This window comes from Delphinus delphis, chromosome 9 (genome assembly GCF_949987515.2).
Source record: "Delphinus delphis chromosome 9, mDelDel1.2, whole genome shotgun sequence".
In the NCBI taxonomy this organism is placed as follows: Eukaryota; Metazoa; Chordata; class Mammalia; order Artiodactyla; family Delphinidae; genus Delphinus; species Delphinus delphis.
This window is the reverse complement of record NC_082691.1, coordinates 46550011-46562739: the sequence shown is the minus strand read 5'-3', so window position 1 is coordinate 46562739 and position 12729 is coordinate 46550011. Positions and strand designations below refer to the sequence as shown.

The window sequence follows — 12729 nt, the reverse complement described above, 5'->3', positions numbered from 1 at the left end:
GTTTACCAAAAGCCTGGTAGGTGCGAGTCACTGTGCTAGGGTCTGAAAACAGTAGGCAGCCCTGCTCCCTGTCTCATAAAGTTTACAGTCTTGCATAATAACCAAAAGCAGATTTGGGTGTCATTTGCACTGAGGTTCAAGCCCCCGCTCTGCTACATATTAGCAATGTGATCTTAAGCAAATAATTCAATCTCTCTAAAGTTCAGCATTGTCATCAGAATGGTGGTAACAATAGTACCTACCTCAACCACACGTATTAATTTAAAGATTAGCTCAGAGAGATTTAAAGCTCTTACATATTAAGCACTCAATAAATATCTGCTATCACTAACAAAATTATTTCCCTTGAATCCTGCAATTGCTCAGAATGTCCTTTTATAAAGTTTTTACAAATTAGATAGTCTCAGAGTGAGCGGCTTTATGTTAAGCAATATGGAGAGAGGCATGCAGCAAGAGTAAGCACAGACCCTTCTTTCGTCTCTGCATTTCTAGAATACATTAGCCAAGGTGAAAATGAAAATAATGAAGCCTTTTAGGAGTCATGTGTTCCAGGCTGCTGAGAACAGAGTTAATGCTTGTGAACAATCACTTAGGGGCATTAAAAAAAAGAGTGTAATTACTGGAAACTGTCAGAGTAATATTCTACACCATCAGTATATTCCCAAGTTTTCCAGTTAAACAGTCAAGATGAAAGATGACTGCCAACCAGAGAAGAGAAAGAGAAAGTACTTGGGTTAGATGAACTGTTAATTTATTAAGACAGTACCAACAGATTTTTTTTTCCGATTATTTTTTAAAAGACAAAAATGCTCTGTAAAAAATAGTGTCCTTTTCAAAGGCCATGACATTCTTATTTGACTTCTAATGAACACTTGTAATTTAAAAATATCTAGTGGAAGGAACTAATTATCAGCTAACAGAGTCTGATCAGAAATACTTTATATGAGACATTAACAAGATAAAATATGATGTCCATTATCTGATTATCTTCCTGAATAATCTCAATAGTGTGGGTAATCAATAAAACTGGTTTCAATATACGTTGCAAGCATACGCTACATATAAATATGCTCAATAATAATATAAATTAGCCTTAATATTAAAACGGTGAAATCTACTTTACTTTTAACTTCAAAATAATTATAGTTTTGTTTCAGGGGGTATTTTTCACAGATAGTGCTCTGAGTATCCTTGCACAAAAAACAAACAGATCACCCTGAGAATCTGAATCAATTTATTATTCATGAATCAGTCATCTGTCAGACCAACACAAAACTAGTGGTAATCATATAATTAAAGAAGGTAGCTGACAGTTCAAAGTTAGGTCATGGAGCTGGAATAGTAATTCAGTCGATCAGATTTATTTATCACTGTTACATAAAAAGTGTAGTTAGTGCTAAACCTGAAACCACTTGAAATGATTCAGGCAAAGAAACAAAGGTTCTTTCAGCAGAACCTTTGTTAGTCCTAAGGTAAGTCTTTATGTTACTTTGAAATAATTAAAAAGCTCTCATTGTTGATCTTTTATTATGACATTTTGGGAGAATATTTTCATGTATTACTTGAGATCCTTCCCATCTTTGTTATGATTTTAGTTCCCAATTAAATCAAAGACTTCACAGTGTCACTCTAATTTGTGTAATTGTGATTGGATAGCAAGAAAACAAACAAGAATTTCATGTTCTGGCAATATCATGAAAACTCTCCAGCTACCAACAGAAAGGCAAATAATATACATTTTTCTTTAAAATGAAGGCCCCAAAAATCAATAAATAAGGGAAATCACAGGGTTCCAAAACAAAAGGAGCGCTGAACACTAGAGGTAAGCATGTAAGCTGACACTGTAACTGTTCTGGGTAAAAAGTGTGGTTGGGGCTTCCCTGGTGGCGCAGTGGTTGAGAGTCCGCCTGCCGATGCAGGGGACACGGGTTCGTGTCCCGGTCCGGGAGGATCCCACATGCCGCAGAGCGGCTGGGCCCGTGAGCCATGGCCGCTGGACCTGCGCGTCCGGAGCCTGTGCTCCGCAATGGGAGAGGCCACAGCAGTGAGAGGCCCGCGTACCGCAAAAAAAAAAAAAAGTGTGGTTGTATGGTAGGACAAAGTCTTGTAGTCTAAGAGGGAGAACCAGGAACAAAGACTTTGGCTCATTCGATGGAAAACAAGGAGAAAATTAGAACTAAGATCCCCCCCCATAAAGCTAGGACCTTCAAAGTTATATATCTTCAATGAAAGGGCAGGGTAGAAAAAAGCCATCCCATAAATACAGTGTTATGAATGACAAGAACCTTGTCTACCTTCACTTGGGCTCTAAATGGGCCCGAAAACTCCTAACCTGGTCCTGTGCTATGTATGGGTTTGTAGTTTCAAGTGACACCATGTTGGTGGTCTGGGGACACCTTAATCAAGACAATAGCATCAAGGATGTGCCTGGAGTACATAAGAGATGCAAATGCACACTTCTCTCAAGCATGCTCCACACAGAACACTTGGGTTTTCACAATTAAACCTGGCTGACAATGAGTTCAGATGCGATAGTACAAAACATACAAGAAAATAATTCTCAGTGAGTAAAAGTGAGCCAATATAATGTAAACTTCCCCAAGGTTGCCAAATAATAGAATAAAATAATAGAGACCAAAAAAGGAAGTATACTTTTTAATGGTCTTAAGAAAAGCATAGAAATATAAGAAGCAAAGAGGACAGTATAGCAAAAACATATTAGTAAAAAAAAAAAAAAAAAAAAGGCAGATTTTTAAAATTAGCTTTAAGAATTTTTAAAAATACTCATTAAGTTAAAAATACAAGGTATGATTTCAGGACATTTTATAACCAGAAAAAGATAAATTTGTGAATTATGAGTTAGATTTGAGGAAATCACCTTAAAATGCAACTAAACATCTAACAGAATTTCTGAATAAATGGAGAATGGAAAAATAAAATATCTGAAGAGATAATAACTAAGAACTTTCAAAATTGTTGAATTCTCAGATTCATGAAACCCATGAATTTGAAGCACACAAATATATCCATATTTATATGCATCATAGTAGATCTATGGAGACATTCAGTAAGTCCTTCAATGGTGGACAGTAATGGCAAATCCTTACTTGATTAATTGCCTGCCCCCCCCCAGCAATTATGGCCATCATCATGACCCTCTCTCCATTATGAAAGAGTTCCAGTTAGTCAACATATTGATTCTACCAGTGTGACTGGCCCTTTCCAGAGAAAGATGACATCAGGCTTGCATGTACCTTTTGCAGGTTGGTCACTCAGCAGTGGCAGTATCCATATTAGGTTTGTTAAAAGGAAGTTTATGTTGATCCTGTGTATAACCTCCATCCCAGCCACCCATTAAAACTGAGTGGATGGGGCTTCCCTGGTGGTGCAGTGGTTGAGAGTCCGCCTGCCAATGCAGGGGACGCGGGTTCGTGCCCCAGTCCAGTAGGATCCCACATGCCGCAGAGCGGCTGGGCCCGTGAGCCATGGCCACTGAGCCTGCGCGTCTGGAACCTGTGCTCCGCAACGGGAGAGGCCCTGACAGTGAGAGGCCCACGTACGGCAAAAAAAAAAAAAGAAAAAACTGAGTGGATGGTAGTAGAGCTAGGAAAATAGATTGATTGACATCCTGTCTACTTGTTTATTTAGAGCCTTCTTTAAAATGGATGTGGTTTGGTGAGCATTCACCTAGGACACAAATATCTTCATACTCTGTGTTCATGAAGAGAACAGGAGTCTAATTTCCAGCTAGGCCAGCAAAACATACTCAGTTTTGTTCTTCCTTTGTCTGTTCATATGGGGCTATAGGTGTGGCTTGTGGGAAAAGTAGCAATGGAGTAGATGCCATAGAAGTCTAAGCCAATTACTCATGAAACTATTTGTATCTTCAAGAATAATGATGAACTTCTATGACACATAGCCTAGGTGGCTTGTATAACACCCAGTTCATGATGAATAATTCAACATGGACTTCCCTGGTGGCGCAGTGGTTAAGAATCTGCCTGTCAGTGCAGGGGACACGGGTTCGATCCTTGGTCCCAGAAGGTCCCACATGCCGCGGAGCAACTAAGCCCATGTGCCACAACTACTGAAGCCCGTGAGCTCTAGGGCCCATGTGCCACAACTACTGAGCCCGCGTGCTGCAACTACTGAAGCTCACGTGCCTAGAGCCCATGCTTCGCAACAAGAGAAGCCACTGCAATGAGAAGCCCGCGCACCACAACGAAGAGTAGTCCCCGCTCGCCACAACTACAGAAAGCCAGCATGCAGCAACGAAGACCAAACGCAGCCAAAAAAAAAAACAAATTTGACACGTATGGTCGTGTATTGTCCCATGATTAGCCATGCAGTCTCTCCTAGGATCCAGCAGCAAGGCAGAGCTGTTTATTAAGTTTATTAAGCTAAAAGTAGGCACATGGAAGAAAAAGAAGAGATCTTATGCTTGCTTCAGAAATCTCAGGTTCTTTTGGACAGTTCATAAAGGCTTTGCAGTGAAACATGAAGCTCACTTTTATTCCCACTTATTCAGAACATTATGAAAAGATTTTTTCATTTCTGTGTAAAACTTCCCAAATTCTCTGCTGTACTCCCTCTATACATGGCAACCTATCTGGGCCTGTATATTTCTAGCTGATGTCATTTCGGTTTTCTAGGTTTCCAGCCTCTCCAGTGTAGAACCAGCAGTGTCTGCAGGGAGCTCATAATCTTCTTTCTCAGTGGTTTAGTTTTTGTTTTGTTTTGTTTTGTTTTTTGCGGTATGCAGGCCTCTCACTGTTGTGGCCTCTCCCGTTGTGGAGCACAGGCTCCGGATGCGTAGGCTCAGTGGCCATGGCTCACGGGCCCAGCCGCTCCGTGGCATGTGGGATCTTCCCGGACCGGGGCACGAACCCATGTCCCCTTCATCGGCAGGCGGACTCTCAATCAGTGGTTTAGTTTTAAGAGAACTATCTAGTTAGTGGAAACACAGTAGATAATTAGACCAGTGTATTTTTCCTTTATATGATGTTCTCGTTTTTGAATTAGTGTATCAAGACATTGGTGAAAAGACTAGCCCTCAGATAGTATGGTACCATTTCATTCTCAGACTACAGCAAGGAAGCACATGTTTCTGTTAATATTATATGTGAGGAACTATGCAACGCAAAGCCCAGTTGGGTGACCAACTATTCACAATCGGTTGTTTTTATTTGTATCCCAGCAAGTCAGCTACTGTTCTTTCCTGGGAGAATAATGATTACTTGAAAAGTTAAAAAGCTTCTTATTCCAGAACAGTCATGTTTTATTTATTTCCTCTCCAGCTCTCTTTTGACAGAATTTTTTTTCTTTTCCAACAATAGTAGATTTCAAAGCTACATAAGGTAGAAGCTGCAAATAACACAGGTATTACCTGTCTACCATGATCAATTCTAGCTTTAGAGTATACTCACGGGTTAGGTAATGAGCAAGGTCCTTATTCTCAGTGATTTTCTCATGGTTACAGGAAAGTCAGTTACAAAGTATAGACATTAGGTATGAATCTAGCTCTCCTATCTCCTAGGAAATTTTGACATATGAGAACTCCTTTCTTCTAGGACATACTGATTAATCTCACAAAAGATTACAGTAAGAGAGAACCTGTTGTACATATCCTATAAATATAAACAGATAGATATCCCTATTTCAAGTGTTATGAAAAATAACACTTGGATCTGGTCTTTATACATTTATCGTCTTTTGTTGTTTAAATAGATAAAGATGGCTTAGTTTAACCATTTATTCTAACCCAAAAGAGCACATAAGAACTATATTTGTCCTTTTAATTCCACCTAGAATTTCTTGCTACTCACTGTCTGGCACAGCTCACCAACACCAATCGGTCCTGGAGGCCCAGTTCTTCCTTCCTGACCTCTTTCCCCTAGGAGGAAGAAATAATTGAATGAAAGTTTGCTTTTTTAAATGAAAAATACCATAGCACAAAATACTCTGGAGATTTCAACAAAGATAAACAGCAAAATTGTCAAACTTTTCAAACTCTTAAAGATTAAAAAAAAAAATCTAGAGGAGGAAAAATGCCTTGAATTTAAGTGAACAAATTACCCCCAAACGTTCCTCATTCCTTCTTGTCTAAATGCAATTTCAGCTTTCGGAAACGATTACATAGCAATTGACAGGTCAGACCGTGTACGACTCTTTTTGGTTACTGAAATGACCAAGTTAACAATGCCCGTGCTGTTCTCTGCCCCCTCGCCACCATCCAGGGATGCGTCCCCCGCCACCGTGCCCTGTTCCATTTCACCTCGCCTTTCAGTTCTGTTTCACATTTCTTCTCCTTCAGAACCCTTCTCCAGTAACTGCCAGTATAAACTCCACCTTCCCTGGAATCTCAATGTGATTGTTGTCTAAATGCATTCCATGGTGACACCTGATTACATTCGAAGTGCACTGTTTTGTATTGCTCTCTGGTTTAGCCCTGCGTCGAAGTCTTATTGTCCCAATGACATAGAACAGCCATTTAAAATAAGCACTTCTGCTCTAGTACATCCTGCATGATGTAGAGCACCCAAGGTTGTTGGGTGTTCTAGTCCTTTCTAGTTCCCTACAAACCTCCCGTCAACATTTACTTATTCAGTGTCATGGTTCTTCTGGTTTTTGCCCCTCTGTGCTTATTTGATGTGAGCAGGTGATAGTTGACATGTTAAGGTGTTTCACTTCCCAGTAATATTTTTGCATGCCAACATTTAAAATCCATGAAAACTCAACAGAACTAGATGTATGTTGGCAAGAGGGTGGGTATTTGGAGACAAGCAACATTTTCATTCCAACCAAATCAAAAAATACATAGAGTATTCTTGTGGTAACTGCCCCTGACCAGGGCATTGCAGTGTCCAAGCATCCAGCCTGTAAGTAACTCATACAGACAGCTTCCTTGTATCTATGAGGGTAACACTGAGCAGAGTTCAAATCACAGCTCCCCCAGCCCTACAATAAATTCAGTAGTCATCAATGGCCCGAGAGACCAGTATCTTTACCTTAATACCTGGCTGTCCAATACCAGAGGCTCCTGGAGGACCAGGGGGACCAGGTTCACCCTAGAGGAAGAAACAGTGATATGTTAGGTCAACTCCATAGTATTTGTTGAGCAGCTCTTAGACATATAGTGATGTGATAGGGGCTTTGAGGGCATCAACAAAACCTAGCACACAGTCTCCACCCTCAAGTATTTATCATCCAGTTGGACAGACAGCACAGACCCAGGATGGACTTAGCCATGACCCAGTATCTAGGGTTCATGAAAATGTCTCCATTTTAATTTTTAATATCAGAATAAAAAATAAACATGATAATAGTGTATATAATAATGAATACAGTCTGGACTACATTTTTCTTTATACCAACTCAGTTGTAAAATATAATTTTAAACATTTTTATGGAGGAAAGTACCTAGAAAGGCAAAAGTTTTTAGGATCCATGAAAGTCATAACGTGGCCCTCACTCATTTGTTCAATACATCTTTATTAAGTGCTTCTGGCAGGCACATTTGTTTTCTACCCAGTGATCATCCTCTCCCTTCTTTCTTCCCTGCTGTTAGAACTCTGACCTGTTCAGGTCAGTGGGCAACTATTCTTCGCCCTCAGATGTGTAGGATGAATGATAATCCATCTAAAACAAGGGTAGAATCTTTCCCTTTGCCACTGATTAATCTAGGTTAGTCCTTTGACTCAGTTTTGATAAATGAGATGTGGGGACCTTACTGGATGCAAAGAGAAACTTTTGCCTCTGCTTCTTTGTTCCTACTTGGAGATGTGATAGCTATCTTGTAACCATGAGGCAACAGTCTCTCAGATGAATGCCAACAGTTGAAGAGGATGATGCAGAAAAAATTTAAAAGAGCCTGGCTCCTAGACAGCCTCACTGAGCTCCTGATCCAGTCCTAGACTACCTACCTTCAAACATTCTGTTTACTCAACAAGAAGCGTTCTTATGATTTAAGCCACTATTAGTCAAGATGTTTGTTACTAGAAATCAGAAGCATTTTCAGTTAATATAGTCTATGATGTGGCAGGCCCATCATAGAATTCAGGCATTATAGAACTGAGACCATGGCACTCAAACTCTTGCATTTCACAGGTGAGGAACCTGAGTCCCAGAGGGGTTACCTGGCCTGCACAAACTCACACCTCAGATCACCCACAGGGATGTGGGTCTTTAGGTCTCTCAAGCTTCTGGGCCTTTGGCATGTTGATAGAGGAAAGGAGAGTGGCTATTGATCACCATTTCTTTTTTTATAATGCTAATTTTTTCCATTTATCAAAATAATGTATCTTCACTGTAGAAAATTTGCCATATATTGAAAAGCATACAAAGAAAATTTTACACTATCTATCTATAACAACTGTTAATTTTTGGTGTGTTTCCTTCGGTTTTTTTATTGTTATTTTTTTAGAATTCTATTGAAGTATAGTTGATTGACAATGTTGTGTTAATTTCTGCTGTACCGCAAAGTGACTCAGTTACACATATATATATTCTTTTTCATTATGGTTTATCACAGGATAGTATATAGTGAATATAGTTCCATGTGCTATACAGTAGGACTTTCTTGTTTATCCATTCTGTATATAATAGTTTATAATAGTTTGCATCCGCTAACTCCAAACTCCCAATCCATCCCTCTGCCACCCCCCTCCCCCTTGGCAACCACAAGTCTGTTCTGTACGTCTTTGAGTCTGTATCTGTTTCATAGATATGTTCATTTGTGTCATGTTTTAGATTCCACATATAAGTGATATCATATGGTATTTTTCTTTCTCTTTACATACATGCATGTACCTCTAATTTATGTTAAGAATAATTTCAAAGTATGCTTGTGTTGGAGTTAATGAATACTTGCTATTTAAAATTTCACTAAACTTACAGATTTTTCTCTACTCTTCATCCTTTTATAAGCCAACAGACAGGAAGTGGAGGCAAACCTTCTCCCAGGTTGAGGGGAACAAAGGAATTTTCACTAAGCTAAAGCCTCAGTTCTCCCCAGAGGCTTGTGATTTTGGAGGGGACTCTTAGTAACCAGAGCAAAGTTCTATTGATATGGTAGAGTCATTACTTGAAAGAAGTCTGTTGACGTTAGCCAAATGCAAAGGGGAACAGAAGAGAAAGGAGAAGGGTCATAGTTAAATCGCCTCCCTAAAAGATATGTCGAGGCTCAAGATGAATCAAACAGAGAAAACCTGTCTCAAAATCAGTTGATTGTAAGAGTTCATGATGCTTTGGCGTTTCAGTGGATTGAATTGAAAAGTACCTTCTGTTTATCCTTTTGAGTACAAGTCCATCTGGCAGATAAATCAACCTGAATTTTTCCCTTTAAAATTCAAGGTTCTAGTTATCTTTTTTTTTTTTTTTTTTTTGTGGTACGCGGGCCTCTCACTGTTTTGGCCTCTCCCGTATGCGGAGCGCAGGCTCCGCGGCATATGGGATCTTCCCGGACCGGTGCACGAACCCGCGTCCCCTGCATCGGCAGGCGGACTCTCAACCACTGTGCCACCAGGGAAGCCCTATCTTTTAATATAGGTTAAATTTTCTGGAGCAGCCAAGTAATTACCATTCTTATCTTTTACATGTTCTTGGCCATGGAATTTGTCTCTGTATAATATCAGACAAATATTCTCTCTTTGGGGAGAATATAAAATTTCTCCCCAAATTTGAAGTTGTTTTCTTAATCTCAAGTTTAAGTGCTAGAGAATATTCAGTTTCCTAAAGATTCCAAATTTTAACTTCAAAGAATCTTTCCTTATAACTTCTTGTGCTCTCCATTCAAACTGGAATCTCCTTGTCCGTTACACGGCATAAGGGTGAATGTTTCCATCACTTAGCAAAGGAACACCAAGTACTTGCTATGTGGATGGTAATAAATACAGAGAAGTTTAAAACAAAGGCCCTAAACTCAAAGGGCTAGTTCGAGAGGTAAAACACACCATTAAAATAATGATAATGATAATAATAATAATAATGGTATAAGGTTCTAAGTTCCCTATTCTCTTCATTCCCTGCCCTTTGGTATGTAGTTTGGTTCTGTAATGGATCAGAAGGCTTTTAAATATATTATGTATATGGAGGAGAATTTGAGTGTTTTATAGTGGAAGCTCTGTGTACTTGTCCCTATGTTTGATCTAAAACAAACAAGAGCACAGGTTGGTGAGAAAGTTTCCCAACTCTGGACAAGGCACTGATTCTGCTGTTAACTTGCCAAGAGGATAAAGAACTATATTACCCTTGAGCGCATGAGCTCCCTTTAGCCTTGGTCCCTTACCAACAGCAACTGAGAGACTTCCTAATATTGCTTTTTCAGGGGAATTACAGGGATCTGAGGTTATAGAGGGGCCACTTTCCCTTACCTGAACACAGCCCCATAGCAACATATCTTCACACTTTACCTGCTTAAATTTATTTCCCGGGAGGCTTGCATCTCAACCTAGGACCTGCAGAACAGTATTGGTCCACAATTAATGTCTATCCCTGTCACACTTCACCTTTCCCTTTCCTACAGAGTTTCCTGGGATGGTAAAGAAAGTGATTCTGATTATAAAATACCATAGCTGGATAAGACAGAACAGGAAGAAAAGAGTCAGCACTCTACTCCAAATGATTTTCCTGGAATTCACCAAGGGAACATAGCCTTGAAAGACTCCAGGCTTGATTCCTTTTTTGCTATTATTCCTGCCCTAATCCTCACCAACAAACATACCCACAGATTGAATACCCTCAGTACTACTTATTATTTCTCTACTCCACTTTCTTTAAACATCGGGGGATATACAAAGAGGACTGGGTTAAAGTCGATAGCGCCAGAGAAGTCTGTGTCTCATGACCTTTGGATGAGTGTGAATGAAAGTGAACATGAGTTGTAAGCATGTGAGGGGCATTGAGAAGGTTAGGTAAACCACTTTGATCCTTCTCAGAAATTAAGGATGCCTATGCTATGGACCTCAAGATGGGAGAAAGCCAGTGTTTAATAAAACCTACTGTTTTCAAGCACTGCCCTGACACTTCATATAGATTATCGCATTTAATCTTCTAACAATCTTAGGAAATTGGTGTTTTTTCCTATTTTATGATATAGGAATATAATCTCCATTTTTAAATTCATTTTTCAGTATGTATGGTATCACAGGAAAAAAAACCATGGCTTTTTCATTCAGTCAGTGCAGTTGAATTCTGGTTCTATAATTTACTAACAGTTTGAGCTTTTGCAAGATCCCCATATGCAAAATGAGGATCATTTTATCTACCTTGCAGCATTGTTTAGAGGATTTGAAATATTGTCTTAAAACATCTAAGTCATAACCAGTCACATGGTAGCTATATAATATTTGTAGAGCAATTGTTATTCACCAGACTTTCATTGAGCACCAACCTGGTACCCAGTACCCCCTAACATAATTATAGACATAAATCAGGTTGCACCTGCACTTTGCAGACACTTAGAATCTGGCTGGAGAGGCAAACGAATATAAAACAAAATATAAGCCTGTGAATTAGCTATAAAAAAGGTATTAACAGAGCATGTAAGACTCTGCGGCAGAAATGTTTAATTCTACCTTAAGGAATTGGGAAAGTTTTATATAGTAGTGGAGATATTTGCTCTGAATAAAAATGCATGAATCATATTTAATCTAGTAGGAAAGAAGGGGGACCAAAGTTCTGGAAAAGGAGAGAGTATGAGGCATAAAATGATGTGAAATGTTCTGGGGACAGTAAGCGGCTCTGTGGGGCAGGTGGACAGGAATGAGGTGACAACAGCATCACTGTCTGGAGCTGCACTGTCCACTGGAAATATACAGTGGGTCACATTTGTCATTTTAAATTTTCTAGTAGCCACACTAAGGAAGTAATAACAGATTTTACTTAACCCAATGTACCCCAGATATTATCATTGCAACATATAAGCAATATAAAACTCTTATTAATGATTTTGTTTTTCATTATTTTTCATGTTATGCCTTTGAAATCCTACGTGTATTTAACACTTACAGCCCATTTCGACTCCGACTAGCTACTTTCAGGTGCTCAATAGCCACGTATGGCTACTCTATTGGACAGTGCAGCTTTAGAGAGCGATTAAAGAGGCTGGAGGCTCGGGTCAGAACCATGGAGAGTACCAACATTTAAGTTGGGTGGGAGTGAAAGTACACAGAGATGTCTTGTGGGGATTTGGGGAAGACAGTGGCCCAGAAAAAAAAAAGCGGGGCAGGGAGAGCTGACAAAGGCTGTATAAAAGAAGTCAGGAAAAAGAGAATTTCAAAAGTAACTCATCCTTTCCAAAGACAGAGTCATATTCTTTCACTCACAGACCTGATCATCTTCCAGCATTCTCTATTTCAGGGAAGGGCATCAAGATCCCTCCACATGTCAAGCCAGAACTTAGGAGTCATTCTTAACGTATCTCACTCCCTTATCCATCATATGCAGTGCGTCACCAACACCTAACAATATGCTCATAAATCTCAAATCCATCCACCTCTGTGTCCTCTACCATGTCTCTACAGTCTACCCCAAATTAATATCATCTCTTGCTCAGACTACAGCAAAGTCCTTAGTACTCTACATGCATCCATTCTAGCACATTCTAATTTATTCCCCCACCCGTCCACTGCGGCCAGAGCAATCTTCTAATTTTAATCTGAGTAAAACCCTTCAAGTCCTTTCCCTTTGCTCTTAGGGTAAAGACAGAGCTCCTTCCAAGGCTTGTGATCC

At 39.6% G+C, this 12729-nt stretch overlaps 1 protein-coding gene across 1 annotated transcript in view; it reads left to right on the top strand.

Annotated features, from left to right (window-relative positions):
- The window catches only part of MIOS (meiosis regulator for oocyte development), a 119081-nt gene that overhangs the window by 2177 nt on the left and 104175 nt on the right, over positions 1-12729 (top strand). The gene's annotated exons all lie outside the window — the stretch shown is intronic.